Genomic DNA, 18,207 nt, shown 5'->3' on the forward strand with positions numbered 1-18,207 from the left:
GGGGATGGGATATTTTCTTGGCTCTGGATAGATATTATTAAAACAAAACAAAAACAAAAGAGTTGTTCTAGTGAAATAAAATACAACAGTGTATCAGAACAGTACACATCTTCCTGTCAATCTCTCCCTCCCTCCCTTCCTCCCTCCCTCACTTCCTCCTTCCTTCCTTCTTTCTTCTTTCCCTTTCCTCCTTTCCATTTTACTTAGATAAACAGTAGGTGCTGATGTGATTTGCATTGGCACTGTGCAATAGCAGGGAATTAATCTTTTTGGTGGTGCCTGTAGTAAGACAGGTGGCTGAGGAGTGCTTGAACTCCCTACTGCTAGGTGGAGGAAAGAGTTCATTAACAAGCAAGGGCACGCTTCTGATTGGATGCTGTCAGACAAGACAACCCCAGCCTTCTCTATGTCCAACTAGTACTATTTTCTTTTCTCTTTCTCGTTTTAAAAACATTCATTTATTTGAAAGAGTTACAGACAGAGTGGGGAGAAACAGAGAGAAATCTTCCATCCATTGGTTCATTCCACAAATGGCTGCACCAGGTGGGACTGGGCCAGGCTTAAGGCAGGTGCCAGGAACCTTACCCAGGTGTCTCACATGGGTGGCAGGGGGCCCATGTGCTCGGGCTGTCTTCTGCTGCTTTCACAGGTGTATTGGCAGGGAGTTGGATTGGAAATGGGGCAGCTGGGACTTGAACCAGCACTTATATGGGAGGCTGGCCGGCTAGTTTTTTTTTTTTTAAAGATTTATTTATTTTTATTTGAAAGTCAGTTATACAGAGAGAGGAGAGGCAGAGAGAGAGAGAGGTCCTCCATCCTATGGTTCACTCCCCAGGTGGCTGCAACAGCCAGAGCTGTGCCAATCTGAAGCCAGGAGCCAGGAGCTTCTTTGGGTTTCCCACATGGATGCAGGGGCCCAAGGACTTAGGCCATCTTCCACTGATTTCCCAGGCTATAGCAGAGAGCTGGATCGGAAGTGGAGCAGGGTCTTGAACTGGTGCCCATGTGGGATGCCGGCGCTTCAGGACAGGGCGTTAACCCGCTACGCCCCAGCGCTGGCCCCCATCCGGGCGGCTAGTTCTTATATTCCTGATTCTTATCTGCTCCAGGGGAATTCACATAGATTGCTTCTGCTTCCTCTGCCCTGATCTCTAGATTGCCCCCAAATATTCTGAAAAGACTTTAAAACATGCTTGTAAACACAAGGGAAATAAACATACAGAACAGAGCACTCTGGTTTATATAGTTCCTGAGCGCTAGTTCATGGGCTGGATGCACTAGGACCACTGGAGGGAACAAAAATACGGATTCCAGGCCTCATGAATGGAGATTATGAGTGCCTGGGATTGGACACAGAACTGTGTGGTTCAGGAATAAGAAATGTAGGAGACAAACACTGCCTCTCTTTCACTTCCCGATTAGAGCTTCCTAGTGACAGAGGCCCTCTGTCCCACTCCTGGGGGTTCCCTCTTGCGCGTTGGGATTCTGGGTCTGAGAACCCCCAGGCTGGTAGTGTGGTGATGGATTCTGCTGCTGACTGGGCTGACTCAGGCTTTACCTCTCTGGGTCTCAGTTTCTTCATCTAAAATAGTATTGGGAGCTACTTCAGAAACGTGTGAGGTTTGAGGGAGCTCCTGTGTGTAAAGCACTTCTGACAGTGCTTGGCCTACAGTGATGGCTCAATTGATTTTGCTATTACTATCATGATTGTTATTTTCCATGCCGTCTAAGGTTTAGATTCCTGTGTTCTGTCTGAGGAACTACCTCTTTCTGAGAGATTGACAATAGGAATGACACACTTGAGTTCAAATACCAGCTCTTGTGACTGGAAAAATTAAACCGTCTCTTTACTCCCTAGCCAGGAGTGTGTGGACTTGACCCCAGCAGCAACAAGAACAGCCTGTGTGGATATAGGCCATGTGTCTACTGCCAGGACAGGAGGGAGAGGGGTAGGAGTCCTGCACTGGTGTGCAGACATGCAGTGGGGTCGTGGCTGATTCCATGCATACAGCTGAGCTGTAGCCTTTCTCCCTTACTTACGTTGGATGCTCACTTTTTTTTTTTTTTGACAGGCAGAGTGGACAGTGAGAGAGAGACAGAGAGAAAGGTCTTCCTTTGCCGTTGGTTCATCCTCCAATGGCCGCCGCGGCCAGTGCACCGCGCTGATCCGACGGCAGGAGCCAGGTGCTTCTCCTGGTCTCCCATGGGGTGCAGGGCCCAAGTACTTGGGCCATCCTCCACTGCACTCCCGGGCCACCACAGAGAGCTGGCCTGGAAGAGGGGCAACCGGGACAGAATCCGGTGCCCTGACCGGGACTAGAACCCGGTGTGCCGGCGCCACAAGGCAGAGGATTAGCCTAGTGAGCCGCGGTGCCGGCCGGATGCTGACTTTTGACCTGCATTTTACTCCCATGATGGATATGGTCTCCTACTCAGAGCTCTGCCCATGGAGCTGGAACTCACACCACCCATTCAGGCTTTTCCAGCCCTGCCCTCAGGGTAAAACATCCTATCATTGTTTTCTGAGCACTGGTCCTGAACCTACTAGAAAAAAAATGTGATAAGTGAGGTGGGGAATTGCTGAGGGTTCTTGGAGCCTCAAGAGATTTGGAGAGCTGTGCATAGATGCTGAAAATGTGACAAATCTGGGAAATGTCATGAAAATGCATTGCCATCATAAACACCGAGGTGGTGTAAGACAAGACACATGTGTAAGTGACAATTTTTTTTATGTTAGAGGGCACACATTACCCAGGACTTCCTGAAATTATCATCCACGCTAAGGACTCCCTAGGGATCCTGTTGCTTGTGACTGAATGTTCTCTTTCCCTACTCTTCATTACAGACCTCACCATGCTCTGTGCTTTTGTTTACCATCCTGCCTCTTTCCTACGCTGTGAGACCCTCCAAGATTCCTGTTCACACCCTCACCACTTGACAGCGTGCCTGACATTTCATAGGCGTTTAAAAAGTGTTTGCTAAATAAATGAAAAATTTAAGAAACTCATATCTATTAAAACACAGGATAAAGACATCAAAAATTAAAAGTAGCAAAAAAATTGAAACAAATGAAATCTTTAATTTGCGGATGGCTAAATAAATTATGACTAGAGCCAGGACATCATGATGGAAATAATATTTACAAAGAATGCTTAATGACACATCTATTAAGTTAGAAAGCAGTGTATATAACTCTGTGGTGTCATTCCCCTTTTATAAAGTAAGGTATATAGTAAGGTACTTTAAAAAGTTCATGGAAAACTGTAATTAAAAGATAAGTTGGCCAACGCCGCGGCTCACTAGGCTAATCCTCTGTCTGCTGCGCCGGCACACTGGGGTCTAGTCCCCGTTGGCGGGCTGGTTCTGTCCTGGTTGCTCCTCTTCCAGTTCAGCTCTCTGCTGTGGCCAGGGAGTGCAGTGGAGGATGGCCCAAGTGCTTGGGCCCTGCACCCGTATGGGAGACCAGGAGAAGCACCTAGCTCCTGGCTTCGGATCGGTGTAGCTCCAGCCATAGTGGCCATTTGGGGAGTGAACCAACGGAAGGAAGACCTTTCTCTCTGTCTCTCTTACTGTCTAACTCTGCCTGTCAAAAAAAAAAAAAAAAAAGTTATGTTGCAATGGGTTTAACTGTCCCTTGGGACACCCACATCCCATACTGCAGTGTAGGTTTGAGTCACTGATAATCCTTTTCTGATCCAGCTCCCTGTTAATGTGCCTGGGAAGCAGTGGATGATGGCTCCAGTACTTCAGTTCCTGCCACCCATGTGGGAGACCCAGATGGAGTTCCTGGCTCCTGGCAGCAGCCTGGCCTGGAGTGGTTGTTGTGGTCATTTGAGGAGTGGAAGATGGTGGAAGATCTCCCCCCTGCCCCACTGTAACACTGTCTTTCAAATAAATAAATCTTAAAAATTGATTTTTGTGTAAAAAGTTTGAAATGCATGCATATGAGGGGTCTTCAAAAAGGTCATGGAAGATGCATATGGTAAAAACTATACATGGATTTCAGGATTTCTTTGCACCAAAATAAACTTGTTTTTTAATTCCATTTTCCAGGGACATTTGTAAGTCCTCTCATATCTTGGTGCATGCCTATGGTGATGGATGAAACATAGTTGTGTGTATATTTTAGGTTTACAGGACTAAGAGAAGGACATAGATTCAAAAGTTATTGGTGGCATCACTGCTTGGCGAGCCCGCTTTTGTTTTCTTTGATAGAAATCTCTCTCTTTCTTTTACAGATTTTTTGCCTGTATCTTAATGCTCTGGGAGAAATCAATAGACAGGATTAAAAAATAAAATAGAGGCTAAAAAACTCTAGTGAGGCATTTTGGAGATTATTCTCAGGGGAGTGTAAAAGGTGGTGGTGGTGGGGGGTCATTCATTATTTTAAGGTCAAGTTGGAAATTTATCCCTAAGACCTCAGGGCCTTCAGAGATCCTGAGAATTCTGGCTCAACTCTGTGAGTGTAAGTAAGTAAGCATACCTGCCCCGGGTTGGCCTGGGCCAACCTATTTTTGCTGCATGAAGAATAACAGCTGCTTGGAATTTTGCTCTGTTTTCCTGTTGCAATCCAAGGTACTGCACATGACAAGGACTCTGCAGAAATGCCCATAAGTGGTAGGCTTTTCTTTTTGTCCTGCCAAGGCAGACTCTCTCAGGGCAGAGCAGAAAACCTAACACCACTCTGTGCCTGTGCACAGCGGCCGTCTGGTCACATTTCGAAGGCTTTCAAGCAGATCTCATTTAGAGAGAAAGCAAAGTTTTTGCAGAGTCTCTTACGTGAGGGCCACTGACATATTCTGGGGCTAATTTTAGGAGAGGGCAGGGTTACAGAACTGCCCTGGTAGAGGAAGATGAGGAATAGACTGGAAGTGTCTGAAAGCGGACGGAACCAAGGAAAGCAGGCGTCGAGGCTAAATTTATACCCAGCATCTAGGTCATGCTGACCCGCTTGGGAGAGGGAAGTTGAGATGGGGCTGAGTGTGAACCGTGAGGCAATTGCATAAATAAAAGTGGCTCAGGCCAGTACTTCTCACACAAACCACCAGGGATCTTGTTCAATCAACTTTCCATTCAGCTGATCCGAGTGGAGCCGGAGGGTCTGCATTTCTGCCATGCTGCTACACAGGTGTTGTCAGTGCTGCTGGTCCAGGACATGGAAGGGTCACACGAGGGGCTCTGGGGTTGAGCTTCTCTGAGCACACTAGGAGGGACTTCCTAGTGGTAGGAGAAATCATTTTGCCAAGGAGGAGGCCATCTGTTTGCCAATGTGCAGTGAGGTGGAAGAGATCAGGATTTTGAGTCTCATCAACGTGGGTGTGAATCCCAAGGAGTGTGGTGTTTATCTTCCAGGGGATGGGAGGCTTTGAAGGACTTAAGCTTCTTTGGGTCAATTCCTTTCTTAGCCTGCTGGCTAAGGGCCTCATTCGTGCTTGAGATGTGGCCAGGGCTTCAGTGGCAATGGTCCCTTGCTGCCCTCCTGACCAGACTGGAGGATGCCTCTAGCCCAGAGCTGCTTGCCCAGGAAGGGAGAAAGGTTTGCAGGGCCAGACCTCTAGCTGCAGTCAGGGTACACACTATACCCTCTGGGCCCTCCCCAGAATGAGGCTGCCTTTCTGATCTGTTTCTTTTTTTTTTTTTTTAAAGATTTATTTATTTATTTGAAAGAGTTACACAGAGAGGAGAGGCAGAGAGAGAGAGTCTCCATCTGATGGTTCACTCCCCAATTGGCCACAACGGCTGGAGCTGCACTGATCTGAAGCCTGGAGCCAGGAGCTTTTCCCGGGTCTCCCACGTGGGTGCAGGGGCCCAAGGACTTGGGCCATTTTCTTCTGCTTTCCCAGGCCATAGCAGAGAGCTGGATAAGAAGTGGAGCAGCCGGCTCTCGAACCGGCGCCCATGTGGGATGCCGGTGCTTCAGGCCAGGGAATTAACCTGCTGCTCCACAGCACAGGCCCCTCTGATCTGTTTTTGGTATCTCAAAGACCAGTAGTGTCTGCATTCCCTTGTTAGAAACAATCTTGGAGTCCATTGCAGATCTTGTAAGCTGAATCTGCATTGTAACAAGATTAAAATTGGAGATGCACTGCCTTACATAACTCTTCTGTGGGCACCCTTCAAGCCAGAGAAAGGAATCCAATTAATAAATTAAAAAAAAAAAAGCTTACATAGCTTTCCTGGGCCAAGCAATGTTCTGAGTACCTATCAAATATTAACTCTTTATTTATTTATTTGAAATACAGAGACATAAAGATTGAGATCTCTCTAACAGATCATCAGCCGCAACATTGCATTCTCTGACCTAATGTCTGGATCAGGGCTATCCTTCAGTGTCTGCTTTTTTTAATTTTTTTAATTTTATTTATTTATTTTTTTTTAAGAAAAGAACAGTGTCAATCCACAGATCCTCTTAGAAACCCGGCAGGCCGGGCCCATCCAGCAGCCCCCTTCTCCCGCCTCGGACTCAGAGGCTCAGCGGGGGGGGGGGGGGGGGGGGCACGGCCCTGCAGGGTCCTCAGGACCGGGTGGGGCCAGGCCCTGGGGCCCCCTCCCCACCCAAGGGTTCACCTCACACTTGAATGTAAAACCCACCCTGGCTGCCTGGAGGCCTCCGTCCACAGCCCCCGCCTCCTGCTGCTCCCCATCCCGCCCCGCCCTGGGCTAGACCGGTGGTCCGGAGGGTAGGTCCCTCCCTCTGTAGGGGGGCAGTAGGTGCTCTGTCATGACGAGTCCCTCCCTGGCCTGGCCGTTTGGGAGGGACTGGAGCCTCTTTCTGGGCCTCAGCAAAAGGCAGTCCCCGTGGGGGAGACGTGCACGCGAGGGAACACTGTTCCCAGAGTTATCCTTCGTAAGCATCTGGGGATGCTTTCTGGGTTCTGACAATCATTGCATTCCTGAGCTGGGCCTGGTAGATGGGCTTCCACCCTCTTTGGGCTCTAGAGGGAGGAATGAGACAGCTGCTTTCAATCTCTGATCAAGCCAAGGAATGAGTTTCTGGAGGGGAAGTCTCAGGAGGCCTCTCCAGCAACTGATTCTTGGGGTGCGTGATTTCTTGATGCAGAGAGCAGTTGTTTAGAGCATGGACCCCGGAGAAAGACTTCCTGAGTTCAAATCCAAGGCTGCCCCTTGCTGGTTGCATGGACCGTGGATAAATCACTTAACATCTCTGTACCTCAGTTTTCCCATTGATAAAAGGGGGTGTAAAGTACCTGCCTCATAGATGTGTGCTGAAGACTAAATGTATTTTGTAAAGATATATTTATTTTCATTGAAAGGCAGAGTTACAGAGAGAGGGGGCAGACACAGAGAGATCTTCCGTCCTCTGGTTCACTCCTCAAATGGCCTCAATGGACAGGGCTGGGCCAGGCAAAAGCCAGGAGCTTCATCTGGTCTCCCATGTGAATGCAGGGGCCCAAATAATTGGACCACCTTCCACTGGTTTCCCCAGGTGCATTAGCAGGGCGCTGGAATGGAAGTGGAGCAGCTGGGACTCAAACCAGTGCCTATATGGGATGCTGGCATCTCAGGCAATGGCTTAGCCCTTTACACCGCAATGCCAACCCGAGACTAAATGTATGACTATGTGTAACATACTTGGAAGCACTCACTGATACCTGTTATTGTGGTTGAGTCCCAGATGAGACTTAACTTCCCTTCACCCATTCAGGTCTGTTTGGCTCTGCTACTTAGGAGGGGAGGGCCAGAACCAAGCTGGGAGATTCCAGGAATGTCCCCCAAAATGAGGAGGGGCTCAGCAGTGGAGAAGAGCTAAAGGCTACATTACTTGCCTATTGCTGATGTAACTAATTCCCATAGCCCGGTGGTTTAAACCAGCACACATTTATGTTACAATTCTGGTATCCGGAAGCCTCCAGTGGGTTTCACTAGGCTAAAGTCAAGGTGTCAGCAGAGCTGAGTTCCTTGTGGAGGCTCTCTTGGGGAAAATCCATTTCTTTGCCTTTTGTGTCTTCCCATGGCTCCCGGTATTCCTTGGTTCATGACGTGGTCCTCAACCTTCAAAGACAGCCGCCTGGCAATTGCAAAGCTACATTGTGACACTTCAATCTCTGCTTTGGTCTTTTTTTTTATTTTTTAATTTGACAGGTACAGTTATAGACAGTGAGAGAGAGAGAGACAGAGAGAAATATCTTCCTTCCATTGGTTCACCCCCCAAATGGCCACCACGGCCGGCGCTGTGCCAATCCGAAGCCAGGAGCCAGGTGTTTCCTACTGGTCTCCCATGCGGGTGCAGGGCCCAAGCACTTGGGCCATCCTCCACTGCCCTCCCGGGCCACAGCAGAGAGCTGGACTGGAAGAGGAACAACCAGGACTAGAACTGGCATCCATCTGGGATGCTGGCGCTGCAGGTGGAGGATTAACCAAGTGAGCCATGGTGCCGGCCTGCTTTGGTCTTAACATCTCTTCTGACTCTTCCTCCCCTGCCTCCCTCTTTTACCTAGAAGGAGCTCCCTGGTGGTTACCATGTGTCCATCTGCATAACTCAGATACCACCCATTACTTAATGACACCTGCAGGTTCTGAGGATTCTGATGCAGACTTTTTCAGAGAGGGGCGTTTTTCTGCCTACTACCAAGGCTAAAGGGATTCAGCAGCAGTTTTCTGTGCCACATAAATGAAGAAAGGCCTTGTTAATGCTCAGCAGTTAGTAAAAAGCTCTTGGTAATCAGACAGCAAGCCATTATTGGACATTTAGCTGTGCCAAGCTCCGCTGGAGGGGCGCACACAGTTTTTACTATTTAGTTTGTACACGAGCCCATTTTATACAGGAGGAAACAGCCTGGGAGAGATGGGTGATGGCTCCAGAGGCAAGCCTGGTGCTTGAACTCAAGTGTGTCTTGGTGCCAAGCCCATCCTCTTCCCACCACACCACACATTTTATTCAGAGTAAATGTCCCAGTGGGACACACCATTAGAAGGCTTAATGTCCTCCAGGAAATGCATTTTTAAACATATGGCTTGAGTATTTCTACAGTATGAGCTGGCCCACTTGGGTTTCAGCAGTCACCTTTGGAGTCTCATTCACTCAATGTGAGGCAGAGCTGTGTGAGCACCCGTGGGAGGAGGGCTCAGTTTGCAGTGGGCCCTCTGGGGCCTCATCGCAGAGCCTCATGGTCTCCAAGGCAATGTGGCCCAGAAACCCAATGCCTTGCACTGCCTGGCCCACTTTAATGCCCGACCGAGGGCAGAATCCTTTCAGATAAGTAAATGATAGTATCTCAAAGTGTACGAAGCACTCTACAAAATCAATTCTGCACCTGGGACAGCAAAGCTTTTGACATTAAGAAAATTGGAAGAGTTCATGAATAATGGAGTTTGCAAGGGAGAGAGAAACGTGGTCTGGTGAAAGCGCTGTTTGGTTATCACCGGCCTTGGCAGTGGAACATCAGGAACTCCGGCAGAGCTGGGCAAAGCCCTCCCTGACGGGGTTCTGAGCAGCTCCCGGGGTGACCCGGGATGCGACTGTGGGAGAGACGCTCTCGTGTGGCAGTAGGCAGTGACTGCTCCGTAGAAGCCAGGGAGCCTCTGTGTGTGCTTTCTGCTGGCAGCACCCAGGAAGCTCCCAGGAAGCGAAACAGGCTTGTGTGGGAATGTAGAGAAAGCGCAATTCTGCTGACTGTGAGATAGCTGTTAGATAGCTTCCCAGCGATGAAGTGGACCTGTATGGAGAGCAGGGAGTTCTCCTTCCTCAGAATTATCTAAGGGGGAGACACAGACATCTGTTGGGAAGTCCATAGAATGAGTTCCTCGCTTAAGGATCCAGAGAAGGCCCCATTAGCCTTTATTTGACTGGTTTGTTCCATCTGTAGAAATCTTGCAGATTATTTCTGAGGGGCCTCAGGTATTCAACCTATGAGAGTAACTTCAAAAGATTAGTGAGAAAATCGAATTAAAAGACATTTGTTTTGGTGCGAAAGTTTATGGGACTCCATGCATAGCTTTTGCATGCAGTGCATTTCCGTGAACCTTTGGAAGTCTGCTCGCAGATTCAAATCAGTCCTATGTTCTTTTGAGTAACTCTGCTTGCTGATGCCACCTGCCTCCTAGGTGCTCAAGGAAGACACCTCATGCCTGTCACTGCCACTGGGGGTCTCAAGATCGTGTGGCTGAGTGCCCAATGCGTCCTGTTCCAGATACACTGTGCTCCCAAAGAACGGGAAGAAGGCAATAGGATTCTGGCAAATATTTAACAACTGGTCTCCAGAAAGAGAAAAAAGGCTCTGATTTGTGGTATTTTCCAATTTGCATGGTATAATACTCCCACCATGATGGATTTCAAGCTGCCAACTTGATGTCAACTGGTTTACAAAATTTCTGAATAGCCAGCAGAAAATCTAATAGCCTGTTCTGCTGAACCCGTGTGGGCCAGCTCCAGGGCACCAATGTGAGTACATTTTCATTTTGTGCCTGTTTGTCATTCAGGGCCACTACTGCTTGAGATCGGAGTCCACTATAGAAGCAGTCACTTGGTTTCTGCTTATAGCCTTCTTTCCCATTGGGGACCAGACGAAAGTCCTTGGGGCATGCTAAGGAATAAGTACTTTCCTGCCTTCTCCCTGACCACCGAGGCACAAGGCTTTTCTGACTCTGGGCATCTGAACCCGGGCTTCATGCCCCAGGAGAGGACTTCCCACATGCACCTCACTGTGCACATGGATACCTGGTGGGGTCTCCAGGTCCTCCTTCCAATCTCACTGTAAGTTTAGCTGGTTCCCCAAAGTGACTGATCATCAGAATTTAATGGAGGGTTTTCAAAAATACAGAGTCCTGAGCTGCCCTTTCTCCAGTGACCTGATTTGGAAAACCCATACTTTTCTTTTCTTTTCTTCTTTTTCTTCTTCTTCTTTTTTTTTTTTTTTTTTTTTTTTTTTTTTTTTTTTTTTACAGGCAGAGTGGACAGTGAGAGAGAGAGACAGAGAGAAAGGTCTTCCTTTTTGCCGTTGGTTCACCCTCCAATGGCCGCCGTGGCCAGCGTGCTGCGGCCGGCGCACCGCGCTGATCCGATGGCAGGAGCCAGGTGCTTCTCCTGGTCTCCCGTGGGGTGCAGGGCCCAAGCACTTGGGCCATCCTCCACTGCACTCCCGGGCCACAGCAGAGAGCTGGCCTGGAAGAGGGGTAACCAGGACAGAATCTGGCACCCCAACTGGGACTAGAACCCAGTGTGCTGGCGCCGCAAGGCGGAGGATTAGTGAGCCGCGGCGCCGGCGAAAACCCATACTTTTCAAAAGTTCCTTGGGTAGTTCTAATGTTGAGCCACTTCGGGAGTTAGAAGAACACCTTGCAACATTAGGAAGGAGGTTAGAGAGCACCCTTCTGTGAACTCCCAGTTTGCTGTATGCTAGCCACGCTCGCATTGATCACCTAAGTTCAGTGGGTTTCCATGAGCTGCAAGGACCCTCCTAAATTTTTTCTTTTCTGCCAAGGTACTCAAGGGCACGGAATAGGTTTTTTAGGTTGTCTTCATTTCTCCCAGTGAGATGTCATCTAAACAAGGATTACCGAAGAAACCCATGCATCCAGCTGGCCTCCTACCTCTCCAGAGAACAAAGATACAGACATAGGGCCACGTGGACCTGACTCAGGTCTCCCCTGCAACCTGTAACTGGGGATTACAACAGTGGTGAACTTCGGACGTCTCCAGAAGCCCATCACAGGTTAACCGTTAGCCAACTAGCCAAGTGGGAATGCAATGCACATTTCATTAAAAGGACCCTGGAACCCACCACAAGGTTTCTGTGTGTTTAGTGATGAGAGGGCTTGGTGGGTGTGAGAGGCAGTTTGCAGATGTGGACTCCAGTAGAGAACAGGTAGGTTTATCAGTGGGAATAGGAGGGAAACCAGGTAGACAGCACAGAGAAATGCAACGGTAGGCAAGGTAACCCTGAGAAACTGGCCCTAGACTCAGTGGCCCCGCACTGACTCCATGTACCTTGGGGACAGTCACTCATATCTGGCCCTCAGGTTCCTCGTGAGGACATGCAGGGTACAAATGAAATGGTGATTGGCTACAGAAGTGAGTTCCAGCCCCTGCTCTTGTTCTAGTTGTATGAACTTGGTAAGTGATTTGGCCTCTCTGGGTCTGTTTTCTCACAGGAAAACAAACAAGAAGCGGAACAGCAGAGCACTGGAGAGTAGATTTAGGATTCAGACAGGCTGGGTTCGGCTCCTTCTTCAGTCACTTATTAACTCTGTGGCCTCGGGTAAATGACTGCTCTTCCTGAAGCCTCATCTGTGCCCTCTTAGCAGGGCCAGCACGACAGCCTACTTGCTGGGATTGTGTGTGAGGAAGCTCATAGTAAGTGAAAAGTGAAAAAAAATACAAATAAAAGTAAATGATGTTTTGTGCCTGGGAAGTCATCTCTTCCTGCTTCTAGAGTCTAATCTTCTGGAGTAAAGATACAAGCAGCCAACATGTGATCAGCCAACATGTGATCAGTGTTTCAGTTATGTTAAGTGAGTCAAGTGTGCAATAATTTTGACTTTGAGGATCCCCTTGTGAAGGTGGATTGGAGACCTTGTAGGGCCTTGGACCTAATGAAGACCTCCAGCTATGTCTTTTTATTTTATTTTATTTTTTGACAGGCAGAGTGGACAGTGAGAGAGAGAGACAGAGAGAAAGGTCTTCCTTTCACCCTCCAATGGCCACCGCGGCCGGCGCACCGCGCTGATCTGAAGGCAGGAGCCAGGTGCTTCTCCTGGTCTCCCATGGGGTGCGGGGCCCAAGCACTTGGGCCATCCTCCACTGCACTCCCGGGCCATAGCAGGGAGCTGGCAACCGGGACAGAATCTGGTGCCCCGACCGGGACTAGAACCCGGTGTGCTGGCGCCGCTGGGTGGAGGATTAGCCTAGTGAGCCGCGGCACCGGCCTCCTGCTATGTCTTAAACACAGGCCCTAACCCCTGCCTGAGGGGAAGAAGTCTGGGTGTCCCAGAGAGCTCCAAGCATACTTACCCAGCTGTCTTCAGGGAGGACAGAGCTGGCTTACACACCCGTTGCTGGCAGAGAGGCAAACACAAAGAATTACAGCCTGCACATTGTGTCTTGTAACCTTGACCCAGAGAGTCTCAACCTTTCCTGCCCTTCTGCAGGGTAGGTAAAGAGAGAGCAGCTTGGTCCAGGGAGCGTGCTGCTGTCAGCAAGCCAGTTGGCCACTGTTTCATAGTGGGGAGTAGAAGCTAGAGAAGGGCTCTGGGAGTGTCACTCCAATGCTCCACCACCATGGAGAGTGGTGTTATTATGGACTGCACGCTAACAACCCTTCACTCCCTGTCCATCCCCAATGTGATGGGTCTTACAGGTGGGGCCTTTGGGCTGTCTAGGTCTTGAGAGTGGCACCCTCATGACAGGGTGGCACTGTCACAAGAAGAGACAGGAGAGCTTACTTCCTCTGTCTCTGTCACGTGAGGCTACAATTAGAAGGCTGTTCACAGGAAGAAAGCCCTGATCAGAACCCAACCATACTGGCCCCCTATCTCAGACTCCTCACCTCCAGAGCTATGAGAGATAATCAGACATGTCTGCTGCCCAAACCATCCAGTCTGTGGTAACTTGCGATAGCAGCTTAGACTGACTAAGGTGTGAGAACTCTTTTCTGCTGAAACATGGAGAAGTTGTGCTTGTGGTAATGAATGTAAATAACTACTGTTGTGAAGAGATTCGGCTCAAAGTATTTCCATGTTTGTTAATAGAATGACTCCAGGAAGCCTAACATCTGTCTTAGTCATCATTGCCACATTCCCACTCACCTTGAATGATCATTTCCTGTTGATATTTGTAAAAGACAAGGGCAGAATGTGCAACACCGTCTGGTGCCACATGCTCAGGAACACAGGAGTTGATGATTTTTGATCAAAAGGTTTTGGAGAGATTGCCCTGGGAAAAGGGAGACTCTTCCTCCCCAACATTGCCTTTCTCTGGCCCTCATCACTGCTTTGTGGCTTCCTAATTGTTATCCCTGAAGAGCAGCCATTCCTTCCCGTTTCACATCCTCCACACCCTCCCACAGCCACCTTAGAGTTAGGGAAGAGCCCTGGCCAGAGAGGAGATGGGGTCACAGTCAGGCCAGAGGGCTGGTACAAAGGTAGAACAATGAGTTTACCCGGAAGCCGTCAAGAGACTATTTGCAGGGAAGGAGATACGTGGGAGGCCGAGACGCTGCTTGGTGTTCTGATGGTAAAACACACATACAAGCACTGATGTGTGTAATTACAGAACTTCAAGGCTGAATTCTTTCCCACCTCCAAGCTGAGACAACTCTTCTAGGGATTGCGTGAACCCTTTGGGCCTCCTTGGAACAGATGATTATACTAGTGGACAGAGACTCAGAGGTTTGTGTGTGGACACCCAAGGAAGAAGAGGCCACTACTTGAACTTTATGGTTCTAGCACAGACTCTTGGACTAAATCCTGTGAAGTTCCCTCATTCCCTGGGGAATGGGAGAGGAGAGCAGGAAAAGGAAGATCAATGCTTATTTTGCATACTCAGCTACATGCTCATGCCTCACTTCAGCCTCTAGTTTGACCCTTTTTCAGATGAAGAGATTAGGGCTCCAGAGATAATCACTTTCCCCAGTCTCCCTGTTAGTAAGTGTCCTGAGCCAGGACTTGGACGAAGCCTGTCTCCAAAAGCTCCCACCATTGTTTGGTGAGTAAAGGAAAACAGTAAATCTCATTAGTCATTAATATCTGTTCCAGTTACCATTGCTGGATTGAAACTTAGTGGCATCACCACCATTTCATTATTCTCATAGATTCTGTGAATCAAATTTGGAGTCCACACAAGAGGGTCATCTTGTCTCTACCTCATGATGTTTGGGACCTCTACTGGAAGGACTTGAAGGCAAGGGGTGACTCAGTGGCTGAAATCATCTGTAGCTGTCTACACTCACACATTTGGTGGTTTATGCCAACTCTTGCTCAGGTCTCAGGGGGAACTGTTGACCAGAACACCTGCCACAGGTCTCCCAATGTGGTCTCTCTGTTTGGGCTCATTGAGGCTTTCTTGGGGAATGACAGCTGGATTCTAAGAGTAGTAGAAGCACACAGCATCATTTTCTCAAAGCTTTGGGAGTTACAAGGTGTCTATAACTCAATGGGAGGAGTGTCAAGGTCACCTGGGTAGAAGAACATTCCACCTGGGTAGAATGGGACATACTGTGGCTGACATTTGTTACAGCCTCGCAGTTGGATGGTTTTCTTGGAGCTGGCTTTCAACTAGAGAAAAGGGAGGAGAAGTGGGGAGGCCATGAAGGATACACTATGCCCAAAGGGAGAAAAAGAATCCCTGAGATGGAGGCAGGGCCTGGAGCAGAGAGGAATAGCTCCACCACTGCTTTCTTCATTGTTTGGCAACTTCTTTCATGTGAAAAATTATTGCCAGAACTTCTGTTTGAACTTTCTTCTCCGATTCCTATATTAACCCCCACTCAACTGACCACCTGTCCCAGGTTTTTGGTCACTCAGATGGTGGCTTCTCCAACAAGTGACCCTGTTTTGGCAACTTCAGCAGTGTGGAGATTATGGGCCCTGCTGAGGCCCAGCTATTTCCTGTTGGGTCTCCAGGTGGGAAACAGCTTCTCCAAAGGCCATGTCCTTTCATTGTCCTCACACAAACTCTCCAGAGAGGACTTAACTTCTTGAGCTGATGGCCTTTGGCTCAATACAAGTTAAAACAAATATATATATATTTTTATAAACAACCTTGGCAGCAGTAGAAGCAATATTATTTTCAGGGGAGAAACCAAAGATTCTAAAAGCCAATTTAAAAAACCCCAAAGGGCTGGTATTGGGATGTCTGTATCTTCAAAACAGGATGGGGGGTTCCAACATAAGAACTGCTGTCCTAAGTGATTTGTCCTGACAACCTTCCCAAATGATCTGCCACCTCCACCTCCCCACATGTCTCCAGCCCTATGGGTCTTTTGGACCAAACTCTAATATTCCAAGTGAATTCTTGCCCTGTGGTCTTTATATGAGGTCTTTCTTTGGCCTTTGGATGCACTTTCTCCAGGTATTTTCATGACTCCCTCACTTAATTCCTGTAAAGAGACATGATGTAAGTGTTCTAATCAAAAGCCCCACTGAAGTCTCAGCTAAGATCCAGCATTCACTACCGAACATGTGAGTGTAGACACGTGGAGGTGGTTGCGGCCCTTAGCTGTTGAGTCACTCCTGGCCTTCAGGTCTTAGCAGAGGCTCTAAACATTGTGGAGCAGAGATCAGCAATCTCCACTGAGTCCTCTCCAGATTCTGCCTACTTTAATTCAGGTCTCTACTTACATTTCCTAACTACCTTTGTCCAAAATTATATTCTTAATAATTTTCTATCCTCTTTTTTTTTCTTCATAGCTTATCTGATGAAAATACACATTTGCTTATTAGTTTTCTGTGAATGAGTCTCACAATGTAATATAAACTCTACAATGATAGGGATACTGGGAACTTAAAAAGTAGCCAGTAAATAGGAGGAAGGTGTCAATGCAATAAATGTTTGTGGGATGAATAAGCCCTTGATAATTAGGCTACTAGACCCTTTTCTCAAAGTCATTACAGTCCTGTTAGGCAATCTCAGGATTCTTTGCTGTAGAGCCTTGACTGTGTCTCAGAACCCTTCACAACATAATCAGGCATTACTGATTAGAGTTGGCAAATGAGATGAAGCCTATTTCCCACATCTGGCCTATCACATTAATTTTAGTATGTTCATTTATTGTATTAATATTATTATTTGGATGTATATAATCAGATACTAGATGATCTCTGGAACCAAAAATTGGGCCTCATTTTTGGTACAGGGAAGTTTGAAAAGTCCTAGAAGAATGGAACTTATCTTTCATGATGTTCAGGTCAAGTATTTGGCAAGGTAGAAAGAAGTCAGAACCAACACATGACTACCAGGCTTCCAAGATAAGAGGTGGATAAGTGTCACCACACTGGTGAAAGGAATATATAGGACTGAAAACAAAACTTCCTCCTAGCAAACTACAGTGGATGAGAAAGTCAGTTCTGAGTTGTAGGACATTCAGTATAAACTTCTGTAGGGTTTGAAAACTGATCATTTTCTGCCTGTCACATCACAAAATATCTAGACTTTCATCTGAATCATCTGTTTGCATGTGACGCTGGTCAAATGGAATTTCCATAGGGCTGGGTCCAGAGGCAAAGGTCAGGGGTGAGGGAGAGGGTAGGTTGGGAAAGTGAGAGCTATAATGTGTTCCTCAGACTAAAGGATCAAAAGGACTTAGTTATCAGGTGGTCTGTTTTAGGAGAACTGAGATCTGGGATTATCTTTAACCTGGAAAGCCCTGATTTTGCAAGTGGGTTTTGGATTAAGACACCCTTAATAACAGCTTGTTTTCATGGCTGTTATCTGAGGACCAAGGATCATACCAAATATTGTGAAGACAGGAAAGATATCCTAGTTGTTTATGAATTCAATTGTTTCTGTTTTAGGAGATGTGTAGTCAAAAAGAACACCTCCACTGAAACAAAAAGAGGAATTCCACTTTTGGAAAGAGCTAGTTTCAACAGATTACCGCCACACATAGAGACATCAATGACCCCATTACCAATGGATCCATCACCCAAACCACAACTATGACAAAATAAGAAGAGACACCATGCTGCAGCTGAAAGGGCTGCTTAGGACTCGGGCAGTTGGAGGACTGCTCTGTTAATTTATTAGAACTAGGAGTCAGGTCTGGATTCCAGCACCCAGGTGCTGAGCAATAGCTTTTATTTTTTAGGTCATATGCCAGGTGAAGTAAAAAAAATCAAGCAGTGAATCCCATGGGAACCAGGCAGTCGGTATTGCTACACAAATCTTAAGTTTGTGATTAATTTTTCCTATACTGATTCTGTAGGTGGATAGGGGAGATGATGGGAGTGGTGAGAATCAAAACGACCATCCTGGACCATTTTTAGAAATAAATTGTTGTAAGTCTATAAAATGCTGTGCAGTACAAATTTGTTTAGGTTCAAGGAAATCATTAGGAAATTTGTTTTGTACAATTAGAAATAATTCAACAATGCCTTTCAAATAAGTACATGTGTATTGTTTTGAGATTAGAAAAATGATTGAGATTCCATAACTTTGGAAAATGCGGTAAGATGAAGTTATTGTTGATGTGTTTCAGGCTGATTTGAGGTTTTTGTGTCATAGTAGCAAAATAGGACAGAATTTCTTTTTCA

The sequence above is a fragment of the Oryctolagus cuniculus genome, chromosome 15, assembly GCF_051225735.1.
Source record: "Oryctolagus cuniculus isolate XC-2025 breed Fujian yellow rabbit chromosome 15, ASM5122573v1, whole genome shotgun sequence".
Lineage (NCBI taxonomy): Eukaryota > Metazoa > Chordata > Mammalia > Lagomorpha > Leporidae > Oryctolagus > Oryctolagus cuniculus.